A 23,264-nucleotide genomic window follows, 5' to 3' on the forward strand; every position below is an offset into this window, starting at 1 on the left:
GAAGGTACTAATTCCAACTAAAGGAATGACACGCAGACACACTGCCAGGCAGGCTACAGCCTCAGCGTCGGACCATCTCCAGATCACCGTCGACGCGCCGCCACGCGCCACGCCAAGATGGCATCAGAGGCTTCTGAAACTGGGAACTGAAGCATATCAGTCCCACATCGAAAACAAAGAGAAGATCAACCTCTTCCTCACCTATAAAAGGTTCTCTCCTCTCTCCTCATTGATGACGCATTCAATACTAATCTACTGTTACTCTGTCAACATAAGTACATTGACTAACTTAGGCATCGGAGAGCAGAAGACCTCCCGGCGCGGTCTCCCTCTGACGCCCGTTGTATTTCACTTGACAGGTAACAGGAGCTTCGAGAACAACACAAGTACCGATCCGCCCACCGGATCAGCGTTAGCTAGGGTCCAGCTACCGCTGGACTTTCAGATATCAACAGCTGGTTAAGCTAACTTAACGCATGGTAAGTGACGAAGTCATTGTGTTGGCTTCCCACAGACGGCGCCAATGTTAATGTTAGTGACCGAGGGGTCTAATTAATGTTAAATAGAGAGAGAGAGAGAGAGAGAGAGAGAGAGAACGACACAAGAAGTATAGTGGTTCGTCTCCTGCCTTAGCGCGAAACTACATCCACTTGAAAGCTTAACTATATGTGTTGGGCCTTGCGGCCCAAGATGATTACATGAGATGTAACGGGATGGATATGGAATGTCTTTCTAAGTGGGAGGAGAGTTCCTTTTATAGGTGAAGGAAGCCATCTCCTTCACTTGTTTTCTGATGTGGGACAAGTAACAACTATTTCTAATCTAGAAAGCCATATTGTGGAGGCAACTTTGCAAGGCCAGAAATGTGGCTTCCCGACGAGGTCTTGGCCGCTTTCGGATACCATGGTATGGCCTGAACATAGGGCTACTGGATGCATGTCTCGGTTGGGCCTCACCATGGCTTGTGGGTGTCCCAAAGAGGGTGTTACTTATGCTTGGTGATGTAGCAAATCCTCTATATTGTTGGAGGTATGTACAAATACCAACAGAAACACAAAAAGAACACAAAGAAAGCAAAACTAGTTGAAATACAGAAGGAAAATACTTACAAGTACCACAGACCAGTTAATTGACACATATCAGCGGACAGTGCTCCAGTCAAAGAGTTGCCTCGCAATCCACTGTAAACTCAAGTTCCAACCAAGAGAATCAGAAATATAGAGGACTTTTACCAAATACAGTAAAGTAACTACAAAACAAAGGATTGTAAATAATCTACAGAATCAAAAACACACATGAAAGCAAGAAAAAATGCAATACACATAAATTCATGGAATAATTGTTTCAAGTACTCACAGAGATATAACAGTTACAGACCATCAGTTACAGTTCATGAATTGACAAAAACAATGAAGCAAATGAAAGTAGACAAGTGAGAAATGAGAACCCATGAGAGAGAGAGAGAGAGAGAGATTATTAATACCTAGTCGTGGGGCATCGGAAGAGGAGGTTGAAGCGACAAAAAGAGGGAGTCCGATTAACTGAGAAACTGAGAGAGCCATAATAAGGCCGGAAACTAAGAGATGAAAGTTGGCTCATCTCTATTTTGGTATCAATAACACTATCCCTTTTACTTCGAATGGATTCGATTCACTACCAACCTTTGTCTTTCTTTTCAGTATTCACATGAGCGCCTCCGCTGCTCTCGACCAAAGCAGATTTCACCTCCGCCGTCGACCAGAGCTCTGATTCTAATCTTTAGACCCTCCACTTTGAGCCCGATGACCTCTCTCTTGGTCCTCTTACTGCAACAAAAAAATAATCGCATCAGAAATCAAAATCCCCAAAACTTAGGAAATCAAAAAGTTAGGTCAAAATCTAAAAGAAGAGAAATTAGATACCCATTGGTGCTGGAAAGTGAAGGCTCGATTTAAGCCAAGGGAGTTTGGCCACAGGTGACGACGTCATCTTTGAGGCCAGAGAGGCTCCTCTCAGATTAGGTTGATGTGGAAACTGATTTGGTTGTCGAAGAGATGGATTTGGGGTATAGGTGTAGAAGATAAGAAGAAGAGAGAAGCGAGGTCTAGGTTTTGGATCCGATGAATTATTTGGTGTCGATGTAGAACAAAGGTCTTGGATCTGATGGACTTCAAGTGTAGGTTTTGGTTTTGGGGAGATGCTGTCGGGAGAGTGAGGAGATTCGGGTTTTGGTTTTAGGTCTATGTCGAGAGAGAGTGAGGAGGTTTGAGTTCTTCGTTATTTTTTTTTTCTGAAAGTGTTTCATGCCCGGCCTACATTAATTTGGACAAGCCCTATCAATTTGGACAATGACTCACACAACAGAATTTTATAAAAAGGTGGTATGAATGCAGCCATTTGAAATTTGGGGTTTGTCTCCTATCAATTTGACTTCCCTCTTTGAGAAGTTGGAGAAAAATGGTGGTGGGAAATCTCCCTCCTTTCTGTCAAACATATTGATTAGACCACAGTTTTTTATTTTTCATCGTAGGATCAATAAATGGTAAGGGGAAAATTCGGGGTTTGAAATGCGATTTGGCACCACTTACATGGTGGAAAACTTGCCACTCAAATTTTTTAGGGTCATACAACAGTTCTGTCATTAAACGTCTTCTGAACTAATTCATAATTCCATATCAGACGTCGAATTTTATAAAAACGACGTCTAAAAAATAAAAATCAATCATACGGCCGAAAACTGTAATGCCTCGTCTGAAAGGTATCGATTTTTGTAGTACTGAAGGCCGCATGAGCATCGCCGAAATCTTTCCTTCCGCTGAGATAGATTCACCGTTCTCTGGCCTTTCCTGAGCGACACCACCACCATAGATGGTATCAACACCTATCCTTTATCCAAAACCCCATGGTCCCCACCTCCGATTCAGACCAGGAATGCCATACGCGTTGCAAGAGCCGCCGCTGGTGCATGGACCACCGTAGCTCCGCCACTCAAGGTTGCTAAGCCTTCTAATCATCTCTGTTAGGTAATTTACGTCAACCTAGTCTGGGTTGAAGCCTCCATTCAATTTAGACTGAAAGTCTCTAATTCTTGTCGTTTATTTTGAAATGAACGAGGTTTATGGAGTCTGCGGTTTTTGGTGATTTTGAAGGGAGAAGGCACAGGTTCAGTCCGACTAATATCGACGAGTGGTAAGAATCTCGACCTCTGTTTGGATGAAATATTGGTTGAGGGTTGTTCATTGATGGTGTATTGTTTGCTAGGAATTCAGATGGTTAATGGTTATAGATTTTTGCATTTTTGGAAGTTTTGAGGGAGGATGAGACTGCTGGGCCAATTTCAATTGAAACTGGACAAGGTAAGAACCATGTATAGGTTCTGTTTTGGGATACCGAAATGGTCAAGGGTTGGTTACTAATGATCTAGTATTTGTTAGGTGTTTACACGACTGTTGATGGTAGATTGCAGCAGTTGGAATTAGCTCTCAGCTTGGAAAAGAAGAATTGGTAAGGGTCTGGGTTTTGAATCTGCTATTTGGTGAAACTATTGTGGTTGTAATATGTTGTTTGATCGATGAATAAGTGTGGTTAATGTGTGAAATTATTAGTAGCTGATATGTGACTCGATTAAGTTTTGGTATTGTGACTCATGATTGAAATTGTAGAGATGGGTAATAAGAGTAAGTTAAGTGTGAGTTGGTGGTGATTTGAGAATGGTGTTGAATGGTTGGAAAATGGATTGAACGAAGGTTAATTTAAGATGACATTTTGGGTCAAATGCTTACACAGTTTGGTAATTAAGAATGAGTCAAAGTGTCCAATAACGTACTCTAAAGTTATCATATCCCGAAATGAAATTGTTCGGGAATGATGATCACTATTTATTTGCTATGTTTTAACGATTAAGTAAAAAGTTCAAACTGGTTGACCTGAAATACATTCAGGAAATAAGTATGATCACAATATCCCAAATGAGCTTATTACGGTAGCTGAATTGTTCAGGAATGGAAATTGTCAATTGCTTTCCTAAAGTAAAAAAAGGTTAAAAAAATAAAGTCAAAGTGTTGAGTATAATCACCATATCCTAGATGGTTCAAATGCCATATCATTTGAATTGTTTGGGAATGGATAATAGGTTGTATCGATTAAAGGATAACTAGTTGGACTTCAAAGAAATTAAATCAAAGCTTTGGTTGTTCGGTTAATGCTATGATAATGTGAAGTTATGCATTCGTTTGAATTTATTTCAAAGGACTCGAGCGTGTGCACACGGAACTAGACGAAGTATTGAAAGTCAGAAACGAACTAAATTTGGACGAGCACTCCAATTCCAGGTAGGGTGAGATGTCCCTTCCTTGTTAGAGGCTTTTCGATATACGTGGAATGCTATACTATGATAGTATGTTGCCTGCAAGTGCGTTTTTGGTTGTTCATTTGTCGATGCATTGTAAATATCTGAGTTTTCATAACTGATAATTACTGATTGCAAAACCGAGGCTAGACTTGCATGTTGAGATACTGTACCCATTGTATGTTTGTACTTATGACCTGAAAGTAAATGGGACCTAGACGCGTTGATTCCTAAGGATCCCACGGTGTTGATAACCGTGAACCTCCGGAGGGGGCTGTGCTCCTATGTTTGTCGAGGAAGGGTGAGTACCGACAGTGAACCAGTCATAGGACACTCAGGGCCAGGAAATGGACACTTTCGCTACTTGTAGTCACAAGCACTGCAGAGTAGTTGGCTGATTCTCGAAGGATGATGAACCGGGCCAGTCACCGATTGTTTTAGTGTAGCCGGCAGGTAAGTATCGCGGAGCTCCAAGTTGTGTGAAGCATGCTGCATATGTTTTATAAAAAGAATAAATATTTGTGGTTGACTCTTTTTAAAGTATTTTCGATAAACGTGCACAATCTTATGTAGTAAATATTTTCAAGTTTATTATTTTTTGAACCTAGCATGGTTTGGTCAGCCCTTACTGGGCATGCGAGGACGAAAGCTCATCCCTACAATAGTGTGCAGGTTTGAGCATGTGGTCGGGGAGCGTACAGAGGAGGCATATGGCTCGGCTTAGCGTATTCTTCTTTGAGTACTTTATCAAAAGAAGGTTTTGGTCCTTTATCGGATTTTGAAGTCACTTATTTACTTTTTAATTATTTGTTTTCTACTCACTTATTTACAAAATTTTGGTAGACCCGTAACCCTGGGGCGCGTCTCTCATACTTGTAGAGTTGTAGTTACTTAGTGATTTGTTTTCCAAATTGGGCTCCAATTATAAGCCCAAATCCTTTAGCTCACTTTAAATTCCGCTTTTGAAAATATTAAATTCCGCTTTTGAAAATATATTGTTCTGTTGCTAGAATGATTCGCCCAAAGAAAGTGTTTGTAAACCAAAAATCTAAACCCAAAAGCCCTTGCGATTTCGGGTTGATGAGTTATCGGGATGTCATTCGTGACATGTCGGTTTCTCATTGGCTCGGGGTTGCGGCGCTGTCGGACACCTCTCTGGTCACCACATAAAAGAAATTATTTTGCTAGACTATCGCAAATTCAAAGTTCCAATGTTTGACTGCGATTGGGCTAACATCGTAAATGGTGTCAAGGTTGAAGAAGGATTTACACTAGTTAATCTTTGAATATGCCAACATCAGTTTTGTAGACACAAGAAATTTAATGAAAATAAAATTCATTAAATAAATCGGTCAATCTTCGAAATTTTGACTAAACAAGCTTAGTTGGCACATGGGTTCTACAAAAGGCACACGTGGCTCATATGTCATCAAAATTATGTGATCTTCGAGGATGACACATGTCAAAACACGAGTGATCCATTGATTGAATGACGTGGAAGCATCAATTGTGGAAGCTTCAAATTATCGCTGATTGATTGTTGCTCGAGTTAAGTATTTAAAGCGGATCAATCGCATTCAACTGATTGATCTCGATGAAAATCAAGTATTAAATACAAATATCGATCAGATTAAATTGTTTAATTCTGATTGAAATCGGGCATTAAATCAAATCGAAATTGATTGTCATATTCCTTAGATAAAAGATAATTAAATCAATCAATTAAAACTGATTGATTTAATTACGCAATTACGGAATGTGATTAATGCTATGTCATCGAGACACCGATACTATAAATACCCCCTCTCAAATCAAGAGAAGGACTTCGGCCAGAAAAGAGAAGGAAATACTCTCCAATTCCTGAAGTCTCCCAAGCTCGTGTGAAGAACCCTCAAGCTGCCAAATAGCCGGTTCCTCACCAACTTCAAGTCAAAACATTCGTCACGTGTCAACTCTCGTGACTATCGTCTAACTCAAGATCAAGCGTCAAGCCCTTGAGTGAAATTCATTGTCGGAGATCGAATCAGAGGATTACAAGAGATTGTAACCTGCACTTGAATTAATAAATATATTATTTTTGTACACGTGTCTGCATCTTATTTGCTTTCAGATTTTGTGTTTACAAGTTTCAAAGGAGTCCTTTTATCTTTGCATCACAAGCAAATCAAGTGTTTTACTCAAGAGAAAGTGATGTATCGAATTGGTATCACTACTAGCAAAACGGGCAACTCACACATATTTATTTCACATAGATTTTCAACACCCACGGATATCTGTGTGAAATACAATTTCATACCGATAACCGTGTGAACTAAGTAGAATTGGGCCCACGTGAGTTTGTGCATTACTAATAACAACAAAAATCCGTGTGAAACAACAATTCACACAGATTTCAGTGTCAGAGTTAATATTATTTCTCACCTATTCACACAGATGTCTGTGTGTAAATCAATTCACACAGACTTCAGTATCAAAGTTAAGATTCTTTCTCACCTATTCACACGGATGTCTGTGTGCAAACCAATTCACACAGATTTCAGTGTCGGCGTTACGATTCTTTCTCACCTATTCACACGGACATCTATTACAAAAGCTTTTTTCATACAAACATCTGTATCTGAATGAAATACACACCGAAACCGAAATCTGTGTGAATCTATTTTGGTGAAGCGGCCAAGTCTTTTGAGATTTTAACAAGGCGGGGAACAAAAATTTCGAAGTTGCACGCTTGGAGTATTTTCCTCACTTCCTCACTTCAGTTCTCAACCCCGACCCCAAACTCGGCCTCCTCCTCCATTCTCAAGCTCAGACCCTAACCACACCTTTCTCCCCCTCCGCCTCTGCCTCCTCCGACTTGACCCTTACCTCCTCCAGCCCCATCCTCCGCCAAATTTCACTCCCCCAAAATCCCGCAAAATCAAATAAAGATTAGAATTCTCTGGCTCCACCATTTCCAACTCTTTCATAGCTCCGTCTGCTCCTCCCTCGCTGGAAATTCACCAATCGGGACCTTAAAGCCCAGTCGTTCTTCCAAGGCTTCAGATCCAGGGAGCTACACAGATCCCGAGGTCGGTTCGCTCTTTAATTTTGCATCTCATTTCTCGCTCTCTATATCAGAAATTCCTCAACAGCTTCTGCGAATCCTTGCCGTACCTTGGTCTCATCCTCGTCGCCGGCAGCTAGGGTTTTCTCATATACTTCCACTCCGATCACTGCCACCCTCTTCCCTGGCGATGCTATCAGCCCTGAGATCATCGAGTCTGTCAAATAGGTCCCTCTTTGATCCTTATTCACTTTCTGCTCTTCAATTTCCATTTATGACTGGTTTATTTTGCATCGGAGTTGTGTATGATTGTATGTTTGTGTATGCATCTGTGTATAATTAGTTATATACACTCACTCGCACTCAATGAACTTGAATCTAGGGTTTTGAATTTAGATTCTTTATTGGATATTAGTTTATTTTTTCCCTGATTGGGTATTTTTGTTGTTTAGCATTTTACTATTCACAATTTGATTATTTGATTCCTTGTGAGTACCTTCTGCAATACATAAAGCAAATATAATACAGAAAACTGACGGTCTTTTTGTCAAGGTACATCAGTTGTTAATATGTATATATGAAAAACTATATTTCTCTATTGTTTTCCCAATTATCCTCAAGTTAAAACTGGTTTGGTCTTTGCTTTCAGTGTTCCCCCGAGCTTGCAGAGAAGTACCCTGATATAAAGTATGAGAAAGTTGTCATTGATAATTCTTGTATGATGATATGAATAAATTTCTTTATAACCTGTTGGGAATATGAGTAGAACTGCTTATGTGAACATGAAGGAATACATGTTATTAGAGGAATACATGTTTTATGCATCTCTTAATTATTAATATGCGTTTGGTAACTTTTGGTAGGTCGTTAGAGTTGTTGTTTTGGCCCTGAGGAACTTGCTCTCCAAACGGACACTTGGTGTTCAAATGGTGGACCTTGGACTGCCTCAAATTGTTCAGAGTTTGAAAGCACTAACATGGAGTGATGAAGTGAGTTAGAAGGTTGTATGCCTTTTCTGTTGCTGATAGTTCTGTGTATTAGTTGGTGAGACTCTGTTAAATTTGCTGCGTTGTTAGCAGCTGTTGGAAGAGTAATTGGTTCACACAAGAGATGAGCTAGATACTTGCTTTAATAGTGAGGTATTTCAAACATGATACTTTATAAAGTGCAATTCATATGTACTTTTATAAGTTTCTTGTATGATCTCCTACTTAAACTTGTCTTGATGGTTCTATATTGATATAGTACCAGGCCAAAACTTGAAGGAACTGTTGCAGATGGTAAACTGATTCAGAGAGTAAACTGATTTGGTGGTTTTGTGATAGATTGAAGAAGGCCTCGGGAGTTTTCTGGAAAAGAAAAAGGGATTGGGAGGGAAGTTTACCCAATTTAATTCCTTTTCTTTTTAATATGTTTGTAAAAATTTTCAATTTTTGTTGGCATGATGGGGTTTATTTTCCCCTTCTTCATTTTGACCTGGGGCGTTGTTCATGTTTCATGTTGCTGGTCTGAGAGTTGGCTTCTTCTATTTAGTTTGATTGACTTATATGCTTTACTTTCTTTACTGTTGATATTGGTGGGTACACAATGAACTTCTTAATTGTTTCTTCATTTTGTTTGTCTAAAAATCCAAGGGGTGAAAGGAAATTTTTTTTTTCTTCCCTGGATCTGTTCAAGCTTAATATTTCTGATTCAAATATTGTCACTGAAAAAAATTAAAAAAAAGAGGTTTGTAAGGCTGAGGGTGTTCTTCTCTGCTAATCATATATATATATATGTATATATTCAGCAGAGGTGTATATAATGATGGTCTCTCTTCTCTCCTTCACAGGTATGCAACATGATGAAAAGAGAAAGAACATCGCTTCAGTACAATTAGCAGAATATGAAGAGTCTGAAGAAGAATTTCGATACTTTCCAGTTTCCATAGCATTTGTGGGGTAGTTGTTGGGATAGACAAAAGATTCAAATGGACAAAAAAATCAGATTGCTGATGTAATTTTATTTGTTAATTCATTTGCAGAATTTTTCTTTTTTTTTTTGAATGCCATCACTCTTCCACACAGACATCTATGTGAATTAGGAAACTATTTCACACTGATCAGGATATTAAAATATTAGTTTTGACTCACACGGATTGAACCCAATTTAAGTATGTATGTGGACAGACAAGTGGGACACACATCAAATTCCACACGGACTCCCAAAACCGTGTGAATAGAGCATTAGCGCCCCCTTCGGAGGCAACCGAAAAACCATTCCGTGCTTGCACCGTAGGTACAGTCTTTTACATACTGATATCCGTGTGAAATACTAGTATTTCACACAGATTTAAATCTGTGTGAGTTGCCCATTTTGCTAGTTGTGTATGTAGTCCTAAGAGCACCACCAAGAGGCTTGTATGATAATGAGAATCTTGATGAAACTGATTACATGCCATCTATACCACTAGATTTGTCAGAACTTTCCCTAAATTTTGTTGATGAAGATTTAAGTAGAAATCATTGTGATGTGATGAGTGAGGCATCGATAATGCGTGTTTGCATAGTATAAACATGTATAGATGACCTATTTATATGAGATGATTCTTTTGTACCATTTATTTATATCTAACCATATCACTTTGTTTGTTAACAGACTGACAGCGAAGGTAGTGACGGTGAATCCACAGAAATCTGATTTGAAGACCATTTACCTTTATTTTGTCTTCACACTTGAGAATGCCAAGTTATTACCATGTCTACCGGAGAAGTAAGTTCAATCTTAAGAAATTGAATTTGATATTGGGATTTTTTTAATGTTTCTTTTGAACTCCTTTGATTGTTATCAAAGTTTTGAGAGTGCATTTAAATCAATGGAAGAGTAATAATGGGTTTCTTTGCTTGAACTTGGTTTAGTGAAAATTTCTAGTTATGTCTTGATAGAATATGAATTAGCAAATTGATAATGTATACAGTGCTTTCACTACAAAACAGAATTCTGTTGGCTACGCATAGCCAGCGTCGGCACTGAATTGCGGTCGCCTTTGCTCTGATATTTACTTCGGCAAATGATGCCATCGCGAAATTAGGTTGTGCTTGCTTCGGCTACACCAATGCGGTCGCAAAAGTAGATTATGTTTACGACTGTGCATGTTTTCCGTCGCTGCATTTCTTTTCCTTTAACGACGTCGTCTTATTTTCTTAAGAAGAAAAGCCATTGACTATGCCTTTTTTGCTTCACTTCTGGTTTTCGCATCAACCCATCTCTCTCCCCGCATCGACTGGAGACGCTCGAGAAGCCTCCAACCGCTGATAGTATCAATCTCGTCTCACACTCGCCGCCAATCTCACATCTTTTGAATATGTGGTAAGTAAGTCTCCTATGAGATTTGATTTGAAACCCTAATAGAGTAATACTTAGTTCAAATTTTTAATTGTGAAGATTTATCGGTTATAACTTATGGGCTTTATGTGATGAGAGGATTCCTCCATAGATATTGCCAGTTTCTCTCTCGCAATCTCACAGTCGGCAGGTATCCTTGCTTTGTGGTAAGTCTGTGGTACTTTGAATGAGAGAGGGAGAGCGAATCTGTGGTTTTGATGGGTTTCAATGTCCCTTAAACGCCGTCATTTCACTGCGATCTGAACCATCTCCACTCTTCGCTTTAGGTAATCATCCTCCTGCCTCCCCATTTCTCAGTCCTCTGTTCAATCTTTGATCGCTCTAATTTTCTGTATCGAAGCTTATACTTTTCTTCTGTTAATTTTCTAAATTGGGTTCGCTCGAGTGAATGTAATCAAAACTAGGGTTTTGCTTGGTCTCCGATTTGTATCCCAAACTTCAATAGGGGTTTTTGTTCGTGGATGGAATTGGATCATCTTTCGGTATTGTTTAATAATTGCTAGCCCTAACAAGGTTGGAATTTACATAAAGATGAATTCTTTGAGGGAAATTTTCCTTTTTTTTTTTTTGTTTTCCTACCATTATTCACATTTTAATGGCTCTCATGAGTGTTTTTAGCTGGAAATTTCATAGACATTTGGGCATTTTCAGTGAGTTGGTCAAATAGTTCAAAAATTCTTTAGTTTCCTTATTGCATGTCATCTAGGACTCTTTGTCTAGGTTCCGCTGTGATGCCCCGGAAATTCATAATTATTTTCCGAGGATTTTCCAGAATTAGTTTTATAACTATTGGACGGTTTCGTGGCTCGTGGATGGAGCGGAAGTGTTTCGGGCGAATAATTAATTGAAGAATATGGTTTTAGGGGGGTTGCCAAAGGTTGACTTTTTATTCGTTGGGATTCTCCGAAAACTTCCTTCACGAAAGTTGTAGAGCGCGTCGATACGAGTTCGTGGACATGTGGAACGCGAGAATCGGAGTTCGTATGAGGAAGTTATGGCTATTGGAAAAAGTTTCCATTTTAGTATATATAGGAAAAATCAGAAATATATTTTCATTTCCTCATTTCCTTTTCCGGAAGCCTTTTTTTTCTCTCTCTCTTCTCTCTCGTCCGCTCCCTCAGTATCGAAGAAAACCGCCTGACCCGACCCGAACCCGGCCGATCCGACCCGACTTTTCCGGCCAACTGCGGCGGTCTCCGGCCTTGAAACTTGGCCAGCAGGGTCGCCTCCTCCGTCTGGTCGTCCCTCTGGTGTTCTCTTACGGCGATTCTCCGTCTCGGTGGCAGTTCAAGGCGGTGCAGACTGGAGAAATCGGACCCGACCGGAAAATACAGTTCCGACGTCGGCACGGCTTCGATTTTCTTGGGTTGAGTTCAGAACAAGCTCCCTGGTCGATCCTTGGTGGTTGTTTGGATCGATTCACGTGAAACTTCGATCAACTCAGTTGGGATTACTGTTCACGGCTTGTGAGGTAGTTTTCGATCCCTTAAGCTTGTTTTCTGACTTCGAGCTAGTTATGAGAATTCACAATCATGCTTAGATGAAGAACTTTGATGTTGGGAGTTTTGTGAAATAATGTGTTTTGGCCGGTGGCGGTGCACCACCGTCTGTGGTGGCGTTCCGGCGGTGTTCCGGCCACTTAAGGAACTGTTTTTGGTATTATATATGTTCTACTCGTTGATACGAGCGTTTCGATATATAATATGCAAGTTTTGGAGTTCGTTTGGAATTGTTATGATTTTTGCAGTTTCATACCGATCAATTTATTCTATCCGTGAGGATTTGAGCGTCCGATCGACTTGTGGTTTGGTCACATCGATCGTGGACGTATTCCAGAGACTTTGGAAGGTCTCGGATGTGGTTTTGCCTCGATTGGCGCCACTTTGGGGGATTTTAGTTCAAAACAGGGGTTTCGGACTTAAAATTGGTTATGAATCGTTACTGATTTGAGATCATTGGTGAATAGGTGCTTCTAAAAGGTGAATTGGACGAGTTGTTGGTGATAGTGTACTGGTTCGGTTCTGTATAGAAGACGCAGCGGGATTCTAAGGTGAGTAATCTCACAAAGTTCATTCACGAACGGGAAATACCCTTATTGTTTTGAGAGTTATTTATTTAACTGCAAACTATAGATGGTATTAGCAGCATTTCTAAGTAGATGGCTATGTATGTATATATATATATTATGGGATGTATATATGTACATACGTATTCATGTATTAGTAAATATATATGTTTTGGGTGGTTTGTGGATTTATGAAAACAATATGCATGAAATGATGCTTTTTATTGTTTTGGGGTGAGGCTTTTGGAAAACAAATGACTTGTGGAAATGATTGATTTCGATTTGTTTTGAAAAGCGTTGAGATTTGAGAAAAGTGTTGAGATTTGGGTATGAAAACAATAGGCATGAATAGATGCTTTTTATTGTTTTGTGTTATGGCTTTTTCAGAAAACAATGATTATGGAAATGTTGATTTCGATTGTTTTCAAAAGCGTTGCGATTTGTGTAACATTTTGGGTCTGATGCGACTCCTTTAATGTTTTGCTCCAAGGGACAGTGCGGCCCGAGGATCGAAGGTCTGAGACCTTGGGCAGAATATCAGGTGACCACGTCTTTGGCCGGACGAGTGGTTACGTTTTTCAGTTAGAGCTCTAATCTGTCTGCCATATAGGTAATTCATGGGGTAACGGGAATTGGTTATTTACAACTCATGACATTACGTATTTTTAGGGAACAAGGTGTGAGTTGCTTCCTTATTAATGGTTTTTAAGGGGACAAGGTGTGAGTTGTTTTCCTTATTAACGTTTTGATAGAAATCAAGGTGTGAGTTGCTTTCTATGGTACGATTATGGTACATTTGATAGGAAACAAGGTGTGAGTTGTTTTCTATGTTTTACTGATAGAAATCAAGGAGTGAGTTGCTTTCTATGTTTTACTGATAGAAATCAAGGTGTGAGTTGCTTTCTATGGTACGCTTATGGTACAACTGATAGAATTCAAGGTGTGCGTTGTTTTCTATGTTTTATTGATAGAATTCAAGTGTGGGTTGTTTTCTATGTTTCGTTTTAAAAGGAAACAAGGTGTGAGTTGCTTTCTTTTATTTCGATTTGAAAGGAAATTAAAGTGCGAGTTATTCTCCTTTATTTCGTGTTTTTAAGGAATCAAAGCGTGTGTTGTTTTCCTTATCTTTGGAGTGAGTTGTGTGTGGTTTGAGTTACTCATACGGGCTTGCAAAAGCTTACCGGGTTTGTTGTGTGGCAACCCGGTGCACCATTCCAACGGTGTAGGGGTTAATCCTGCAGGTTAGGATAATCGAGGTTGAGGCAGCGAGCTAGCAGCTTTACGGTAGGAAGCCAATTTTGTGACTTTACCGTTATTTGGACTTCCGTTGTAGTGAGCTCTGAGGAGCATTACGTTTATCTTGTTGTTGACAATTTAATTCGTAAGCTTGTGTAATATATAACTCTTTGGAGCGAGTGTATATTAACTTTGAGGGTTCAGGGCATCAATAAGTGTGTAAGTTTAAGGGAAAAAGATTTCAGGTATTTTGTATTGATGACTGGGCGTTCACGCATATATAATTATGGGGTTATATATATCGATTTTCATGTGTGTAAAATCAGGGGCGTGACATCCGCGTTACGGTATTTTACATTCAGTTAGCTTCTTTTAGTCTGGTAATCGTTTGGATACTGAAAATATACATGTTTTACTTTACAGTGAACTGGAAAGTCGGTAATTTTACTTTCAGCATAGCTTTTTAGAACTCAACAATCATGAGTTTTGTTTTCAGGGGGACAAGAGGCAAGTATTACACCTGGGACAGTGTTGTTTATATTGGCCGGAAGGTTTAAGTGAAAGAGAGTTGTTTTCCTTAAGCAACTTTCATCTGGCTTGCTTCTTGTTACTGGTCAGCTTCACTTTCATTTTCTCTTACAAAAATATTCAGTTTTGTTCTTTTTTTCGGTATGTTATGTGAAAATTATTGCCTCTTATGCACACTGCAATTTTTTGTAGGCACTCTAAGCTAGTTGCTGTTTAGTTGTGAAAAGATTGATAATGGTAGAATGGATTTTTTTTTAAGGGGGAGAGAGAGATGTTGCGCGCCCTTCTGTAGTAGCATAGATAGGGTTTTATTGGAAATAAAAAATATCATCGATTTCATATTCAGTTTGCTCTTTCTATGTTCAGTTAGTGTTGCAAGTTAAATGACAAATCTCCCTTATACATTACCATGGTTCTTTTTCTCTTTCCATGTTCAGTTAGCTCCTTTGGTAGAATGATACTGAGACTTCAATACATTGAGGGATGCACAAATCTCCCTTATATATTACCATGGTTCTCATGTCAAAAACCATTCTCATGTTCCTGTAGATAGCTATGTACCATCAGAACAAGAAATTGTTTGTTAATGTGCTTCTTCTTGTTTGATGCTCTTAAATAAACTAGTTAATTCATGCCTTCCTCCCTCTGTTGAAGCTTCATTGGAGGAAAGGGAAAAGGCTGTTAATCCTGAAGTCTCTCATCAGAATTGTGATGGTATAGAGTGGAGCCTCCCTGATAAATGCTTAGATTGAATTGTTTTTATTTTTATTTTTTATTAATTATTATTATTTTTGCTTCTTCCTACTAGTTCAAACTTCTCCCCAACCTTGGTTTCTGGCTTTCGTGAATTTCTGGTTGCCTTTTTTTCTTTTTCTTTTTTGCTCTGGGCTGGGTTTAGTCTTATTTGATGATTCACCATTGCGATTTTGTTTGGTTTCCTTTTGCTTTTGAGCTCTTGAAGCATTGCTACACATTAGAATTCCCTAAGCTTGAACTTTTAACATTGGAGACTATGCTTAAAAGATGGTGAACGCCATGTCCACATTTTTATCACAGGATGGGTGCTTTTACAATATAGAAAATTACATAGTAGCACATGACCAAAGATGTAAATACAGAAAACACACTTTCAAAAAGATTTATACTAATAAGGACATGAGCCCAGGCTAAAAAGCCAAATGATGCAAGTCTGACTCCCAATTCTAATGGAAAATGACCAAAATACTCAGTTTGAAGAAATATTTACGCATATGCCACTGACCAAATACTAACACCCAAAACGAAAACCCAAAACAGATAAGGATCAAGATAGCTTGACGCCTTGACCCATTCTCCAGCCCTGCCTCGGTTGCGACCTTTGCAGATCAGGGACCTAATCGATCTACCTGACAGAGATCGAATTGAACCATCTGTTCGGCGGTGTGATCCATGTCCTTAATTTTTCGACCCGACGTCGGACGACTACTATTCGAAGCTCGAAAGCTCTGAGTATCTCGACGGGTTCTCTGTAAATTCCGGCGGTGATGCGGAGGAGGACCACCAATGTTTGAATGGTATCGGTGTCTCGATCACGTGTATGGTTCGGGTTTTCACAGAGAAGCTCAGATGAAGTTGAATCGAAGCCGGAAGTCTCAAGCTTTCGGGCGAGCTTTCTGGGAATTTTCTGACGAATTCGGGTAGAGACTGAGCCATGCATGGTATGAAACTTAATCTCCTCTCTGAGATCTACATGCTAGTGTAGATAGATTTTGAATTCGATTATGTTTTGGGGGAAGTTGGATTTGGGTGTTTATAGTCTCTGTTCGAATAACTGTTCATGGTGTTGATTTCCGGTTTCCTTAGGTTATTACTGGCTCGATTCTTACTGTTACCATGAGAACTGATGCTTGATACGTTTAATTTACAGAGTTGGTGAAACTGAGGAGAAGGGAATTTCTCAAGAATTGTTGTGTTCTTGTCGTGAAGTGAGGACAACAGCTTAAGGTCCATTTCTTGTTACTGTAAATAAGTTGAGTTGAAATTTTAGTGAAAAAGGCATTGGAGTTTGTGGGTGAATTATAGTTTCTTTGGTTGGGGTTTGAATGTCCCTAGTTGATGTGATTGAAAATGGGATTCCCTGATTACATGAACTTGCATGTTTGAATTTGCCAAATTGTTATTATTGTGATGGTAGTTTGGAAGTTGGTTGAGTTAGTTTTGAATGGTGATATTGGATATCAGGATTAGGCGATGATGAGTGCAGTAGCAGGATTGGACGAGTATGAGTGCAGTAGCAAGATTGAACTAGCGCAGTAGCAGGATTAGGCGATAATGAGTGCAGTAGCAGAACACAAGTACAAGTGCAGTAGCAGAACTGGACGAGTATGAGTACAGTAGCAGGATTAGGCGATGACGAGTGCAGTAGCAGAACACGAGTACAAGTGCAATACCAGAACTGGACGAGTATGAGTGCAGCGAGTGTAGTAGCAGGAATGAACTCGTGCAGTAGTAGGATTAAGTGATGACGAGTGCAGTAGTAGAACACGAGTATAAGTGCAATAACATAATTGGACGAGTATGAGTGCAGTGAGTACAGTAGCATAACACGAGTACAAGTGCAGTAGCAAGCACCTGGATTTGAACGAAAAAGAGTTTGGATTAAAGAAAATAATTAAGATTTAGTTATCCATGCATAAAGGTTAAAATTGTAAATGTATTATTGACACATGGTAACAAAGTAACATAAAGAGATTATTAAAAAAAAAAAAAAGGTAATATTAAGGGATTAGAAGTTAAAAGAAGTAGTTAAGGATAAAAAAATAAATTAACTTTGACAAGTGACAAGTGGTGGGTAAATTGTCCTTATTTGTAAGATTTAATCCTTATAAAGGGATTAGAAGTCAAAAGAAGTAGTTAAGGGTAAAAAAGTAAATTAACTCATGACATGTGGCAAGTGGAGAGCAAATTGTCCTTATTTGTAAGATTTAGTCCTTATATGTTTAATTCAATTTTTAAATGATATATTTGTTAAGTCATCTTTTGTCAATAACTTATATGTAATTTGTTATTTACAATATCACAGTACCATTATACTCTTGTTTTCAAATTCTTAATTATTGATCATTTTGACCATCCATCACTCATCTGTTCTATACCTTTGTTTTGTTTAACTAGGTCATATGTGCACTTTGTAAGTTGGCTATATTTATTTTACTGGGTTATATGATCTTGTAAGTATGGCTAATTCTTTCTGTTGTTCTTTTAATTTCTTGCATTTAGATTTCTTCGGTTGCCTGAAGGCGCTCTTTGTCTGATTGCAGCCGCAGCATTCTCTGCGGAGTATCTCTTGTTCTACTTTCACTCAACAACTCATTAAGGCCTCGAGAGGGGGGGTATTACCGCATCATCCTTTTTTATTGTACGTGTAGTGAATGTTTATGGTTTGGAATGAAAAGACCTGAAACCAAGATTCCTTTTTTTGTTACTATTGTTTGCAGTTCCAATCAAAATAATGACCACATTCTCTCAGAGCCTGTTTTTTTTTTTTTTGCTAATTGGGTTTGATGTGATACTTAGTCTGCATTATTTGTTTGGCTAGTGTTAGCAACTGAAACAATTAGGAAACATCATTTGATTACTATTAGGCAGTTTAGGGTGCTGTGATCATTTGCTTCACTACTGGTATGAACTCTACTTTTTCTATCTGTTTGCAAGTGAAGGTGTGATCTTGCTTTATTTGGATAGTTGTTATTGTAGCTCAGCTGAGTTCTAATTTACAGTTAATATTTCCTTTCTGATGCTGGTTCAGAGGCTAAAGAGTACTTTTCGATAATATGGTTGAATTCGTTATCTGATTTACATTTTTGAACTTTCTCAGGGAAAGGATATCCTAGAAATCAACCATCCCGAAAGTCCTTTCAGCACAAAGACCAAAGTGATATGAAATTTTAGTAAATTTCGATTCTGTATAAAATTTAAGAAAATCAAATTGAAACTGGCAGCATCGCATGGGCGAGCTGCCAGGTTTGAGCTAAAGTTTAAATATTAGTGCATTTTTGTACCTGTATAATCATACCTCAAATATTATTTATCTAGACTTTGTATCTCAAAATTAATTATTGTTTTACACTTTGTTGGCTTTGTACTTATAGATTTATTTTGTTTGCATAATTAAGTAATTGAACAGAATGTCAATTGTATGCGTTTTGTTAAAAAAGAAAAGATTTTTTTTTTATTATTAATAATTCACATTTTGCGACGGCATTGTTTACGTTGCAAAAATTGTGTTGCAATAGGTGGCGTCGCTATTGACCTTTGCGATGCCGTAGTTGCCGTCGTCAAACTTCAAGCAATGGCCTAATTGCCGTCGCAAATAGCAATGGCGACGCCCTCAACGACAACGGCAAAATTGCCGTCGCCTAGTCGTGCCATTGGTCTTTTGCGACGACAATTTGACTTTCTGCAACGGCGTTGCTCCGTGGCCATTTGAATTCTTTTTTGTAGTGTTTGTTAAGTTGATTGGAGTTCTTGAAAGAATTGAATACAACTTTTGGAAATCTTGGATAATGGGGTTACTGTGGATTATGCTAAATGTCCAATGTTAGAAATTGTAAATGGAATAGGGGTTGTTAGGATAAGATAACAATGGTGGAATTTGCAATCTGGAACCTTGTGGGTAGTGCACTAATCTAAAAATTTCTAGTTCATTTCTTATGTTATCAAGTTTTGTTTTTCTAATGCTGGCTGAATCACCTTCCATTATGCTATGCTTTCTTGGTTTCCATTACGAATACCAAATCTGGCCTTTTATACCAAAATGCATCCTCACTTCACTTTGTGTATGTCCAGACTTCAAAAAAAGGTGGCAAGAAAGGGAAAAAGCAAAAAAAGAGTATAGAGGCAGCTGTTATTGCTATTAACTGGGAAGAAAGGAATCCGAGAATAGAATCTCGGATGGAAGTTCTAATAATTCACATAGGAAATCACATACTCCAGCACCTAATAGTCCAATTAGGTGTGAAAATGATACAACCTCAGATTATTCGAAGAGACCTCCAAGGGGCAAAGCAAAGGGGGTTAAAAATTTTAAGAACATAAAGGTCGGGTTGAAGTTCAGTTCAATGTCAGAGGTCAGCCTTATGGGGAATATGCATCAGGGTTCTCCTCCTTCCTTGGAGTCATAGCAAGAGAGTTCGTACCATTGACAACTGAGTGGAAAAACCTCACTGATATGTACAAAAGACAAATTTGGGAACATGTCACGGTAAACTACCTTCTTATAATTTGGAGTAGTTCTTGCAATTTCTATCTTAAATTGATCTTTCTCTTCACTGGTCCTAATAATGAAGCATTGGAAACTCTATTATATTGTTCAATTGTATTTTGTAGCAAAAATATATTGTTCCAAAAATTTGCAAAAGAAATGTGCTCTGTAAAATGATGAAGCTTTGGCGAGATTACAGATCATTGACAATGAAAGAAGTGATGCAGCAACCTGAATCGGTAGGCTTCCACGTGCTGCTGCCCTCCTCAAACCTGATAATATAGATTCAATTGAAGTGTGGCTGGATTTTGTATAATTCAGAACCACAGAAGCATTTAGGGTAAGTTAATTTTCTGCAAAACATGTTATGTTTGCTTTCTGTAAAAACTAATATTATCACTTTGGTTTTTGATAGGAAAAGTGTGAAGGATTCAGGTTGATGCAACAAAGCAAAACCTTATTGCATAGAACAAGTAGAAAGAGTTTTGCATGTTTTGAAGAAGAGCTGGTACCAAACAATTTAATCATTACACTTGATGTCTTAATATTACAAGAAAGCTGATATATGTACTTGTCATTTTATAGAAGCAACAAAGTGAGACACTGGATGCAATATCAAGGCCCGATATTTGGCTTCGGGCCTATGAAGTGAAGAAAAAAGCAAGCTAAGAAGTTGAGGATCCAGAAATAGTGGTAACAACTAAATCTTGTATAATTTCTTGTTCATATTATTCATTTTCAGTCAGTGTTTTAGTTTCTGCAGCCACTGTGTTTGTAGTTTCAATAGAGTTTTGTGTTTGGCTAACTGATGTGCTCTTGATAGTTTGATGTTAGCTTTGTCTATCAGATTTGTTGTTGCATTTAGATTTATACTGTCTTATATTTTAGCTATGATGTTCATAAAGATATTTACTTTCTTGTTTTTATAAATGTTGATACTTATATAGCATTAATGGATTCAATTATGTATTTTCCAGAACCTAGTACAAAAATACAAGGAAGAAGAAGAACACAACCATGTTCTATAAAAGTTGATGCTGTTACAAAGGCACTTGGTCTTGACCTGCGAGGAAAAGTTAGAGGGCTTGGGTTTGGTTCACTCCCTTCAAAAGTGGATGGTCAGACACATGTTGCTAATAAGGTCACTATGCTAGAGAACGCTCTTGTTTCTCAAACACAACAGGTGGACCAATTGACAAAGTTAGTGCAAGGCCTCGTTGCTCGGCTAGACAAAGGAGAGAATGTCAATGTAAGTCCTCAGCATAAAGTTACTGTTTTCAGCTTTGTTCATGCTATTTATCTCATTTAATTGGTTAAATAATTATTGTTTTGTTTGCTGTTATTTAAGGAAAACACAAGTGTGCAGCATTCTGCTAATTGGATTGCACTGAGAAGATGAAAAGAGAATCTGAACTGTTCTAGTGATATAGCAGAAAGCAAACAGAAAGATGCAAGTGCTATAAGTTCTAACAGGGAGAGGGGCAGTAGGGAGCAAATCAAAGAAAATATTTACAAAAAGGAGCCACATTTGCGAAATGGTAGACTGAAAAAGAGCCAAAAGACAGATGTAGCAGAAAAAATGTACTTTGCTAAGTTGGTTTGCTAAAGAAGAAGTTGTTGCTACTGGTGGCATTTTGTCAAAAGATCCAGAAGCTTTGGTGCATCATGTGCCTCTAGGCCATGATTGTTGGAAAATTTCAGTGCACGAAGTTTTTCATGATATTGCTTTGTATCGACCGACAAGTGAGTTCAATAAGCTTGATGCATCTAGAAGAAGTCTAATCACATGGCCTGTCAAATATATCAAGGTGAATTCGGCTGTCAATTGAGGTACATTAATATATCTTCTCTTTTAATTGTTCTCGTTGTTAGTGTTTTTGTATATTTAATGAGTTGGTTTACTTCAAGTTGTATCTAAGACAATGCAGACTCATTGTGCTCTTAAGGGTGAATCTTTGAGACCCATGTTGGTTTGGAAATTGAAAGTCCAAATCTTTGAAATTTGTAAAACATATTTGTTTATGTATCAGGCCGTAAGCAAAGTCGAAGATCAATTATTAAAGTACTAAGATATCCTACTGCATGATTTTGTGCTTAATTCAGGAAACTGGTGTGACCTTAATAACTAGGGCTGTGTGCCATGCATGATGGTTCCATACTGTTCTGTACTTGAAGCTAACTGGCGTAATCACATTGTTAATTTATCACTGTTTTGCTCCTTCTTTTAGTTTATAACATATGAAAATTATTCTATGTACTGACGGTGTAAGTGACCCAACCCTTATAAAATAATCTCAACCCTTGATATTTATTATCAACTTTATTTTTAATAAACAAAAAGTGTATTTAATGCAATCTAACCATTCATTTATGTTGGTGCAAGTGCACGGCGGTGTTCTGAATAATCTCTCTATAACATAATGTTGACTAAAGATGGACTGATTTCAGTTTTCATGCTGAAAGTCATTCCACATTAATACCAGTTTGTACTTTAGGTAAAACATCTCTTAAAGGTTTTTTTTTTTTGGGTCTGAGCATCTCTTAAAGTTAACACACATTATTTACAAACTTTTTGATCATGAATTTTCCTTCTAGAGATTGGACTATGTATTATTGTCTTTCCAATTTTATTGTTTTCTAGGTTTTCTTGTTTGAATTAGTCAGATTGATTAAGGTTTGTCAAACTAGTTTTTGATTCAAGTTCGTAATTGTGTGGTTTTGCTAACTTGAATAAAAAACTAGTTCGACAAATGTAATGTAAAAAATATTCTATAACTTCTCTTTTAAATTAACCTAGTCATTAGGTCTTTATTTGGTTTGTTGTTTCTTACTTGACCTAAAGACTTTTTGTATTCAAATATGATACACAACCTGAGACAATGCTATGCTTTATGTTCTGTAGGGGATTTTGGAATGTGCATTTGCAAGCAGAAGTAGATGGACCAGTTTGAAGTTGAGGCATCCTATTAGGAGGACCTAGTTGCCATATGCTGTTTTGGTGATATTGACAGTTCTCGGTAGGTAGCTTTAGGAGATGGTTTGCCATTGCTGAAAATGATGTGTTACGATATTGTTGTGTTTTTTTGATGAAATAGGACATTGTTGTTTACTATGGTTGAATGAAAGGGTTTAATTGAAAGTATTGTCTATTAGATGAGTGAATGAAGACATTTTTTACAACATGCAAAAGAGTCTTTTACGATATGCAAAATGGCCTTTTAAGACACGTGAAATGGTCTTTTACGACAAGCAAAATGACTCAATTATTCGCTTGATTAATTCCAACCTGTGATCGACGACGTGATGGAGAACGACTATTGTCTGTGTGGTTAAAATAGTTACATACATAGCAAGACCAAGTTCAGTCCACAACATGGGATTGTTGATTTTTCTAGTCTTCATGTCTTAATTGCCGGGTAAAGACTAAAGAGGGAAAGGA

General features: G+C 38.1%; 2 long non-coding RNA genes across 2 annotated transcripts; both read left to right on the plus strand.

The window, feature by feature from the left end:
• The first annotated feature begins 6,886 nt into the window (after positions 1-6,886).
• On the plus strand, positions 6,887-16,835 carry LOC112169377. Its single transcript, XR_005801397.1, has 10 exons — positions 6,887-7,598; positions 8,234-8,509; positions 8,616-9,647; positions 10,008-10,121; positions 10,346-10,718; positions 10,846-11,020; positions 14,552-14,668; positions 15,880-16,280; positions 16,490-16,566; positions 16,804-16,835. It is a non-coding gene; the product is annotated as an uncharacterized LOC112169377 (long non-coding RNA).
• Positions 16,836-19,450: 2,615 nt separating this feature from the next.
• LOC121049798 lies at positions 19,451-21,313 on the plus strand. Its single transcript, XR_005801352.1, has 6 exons — positions 19,451-19,825; positions 20,025-20,165; positions 20,241-20,333; positions 20,411-20,518; positions 20,803-21,074; positions 21,174-21,313. It is a non-coding gene; the product is annotated as an uncharacterized LOC121049798 (long non-coding RNA).
• The last annotated feature ends 1,951 nt before the right edge of the window (positions 21,314-23,264 follow it).

Source organism: Rosa chinensis, chromosome 6, assembly GCF_002994745.2.
Source record: "Rosa chinensis cultivar Old Blush chromosome 6, RchiOBHm-V2, whole genome shotgun sequence".
NCBI lineage: Eukaryota > Viridiplantae > Streptophyta > Magnoliopsida > Rosales > Rosaceae > Rosa > Rosa chinensis.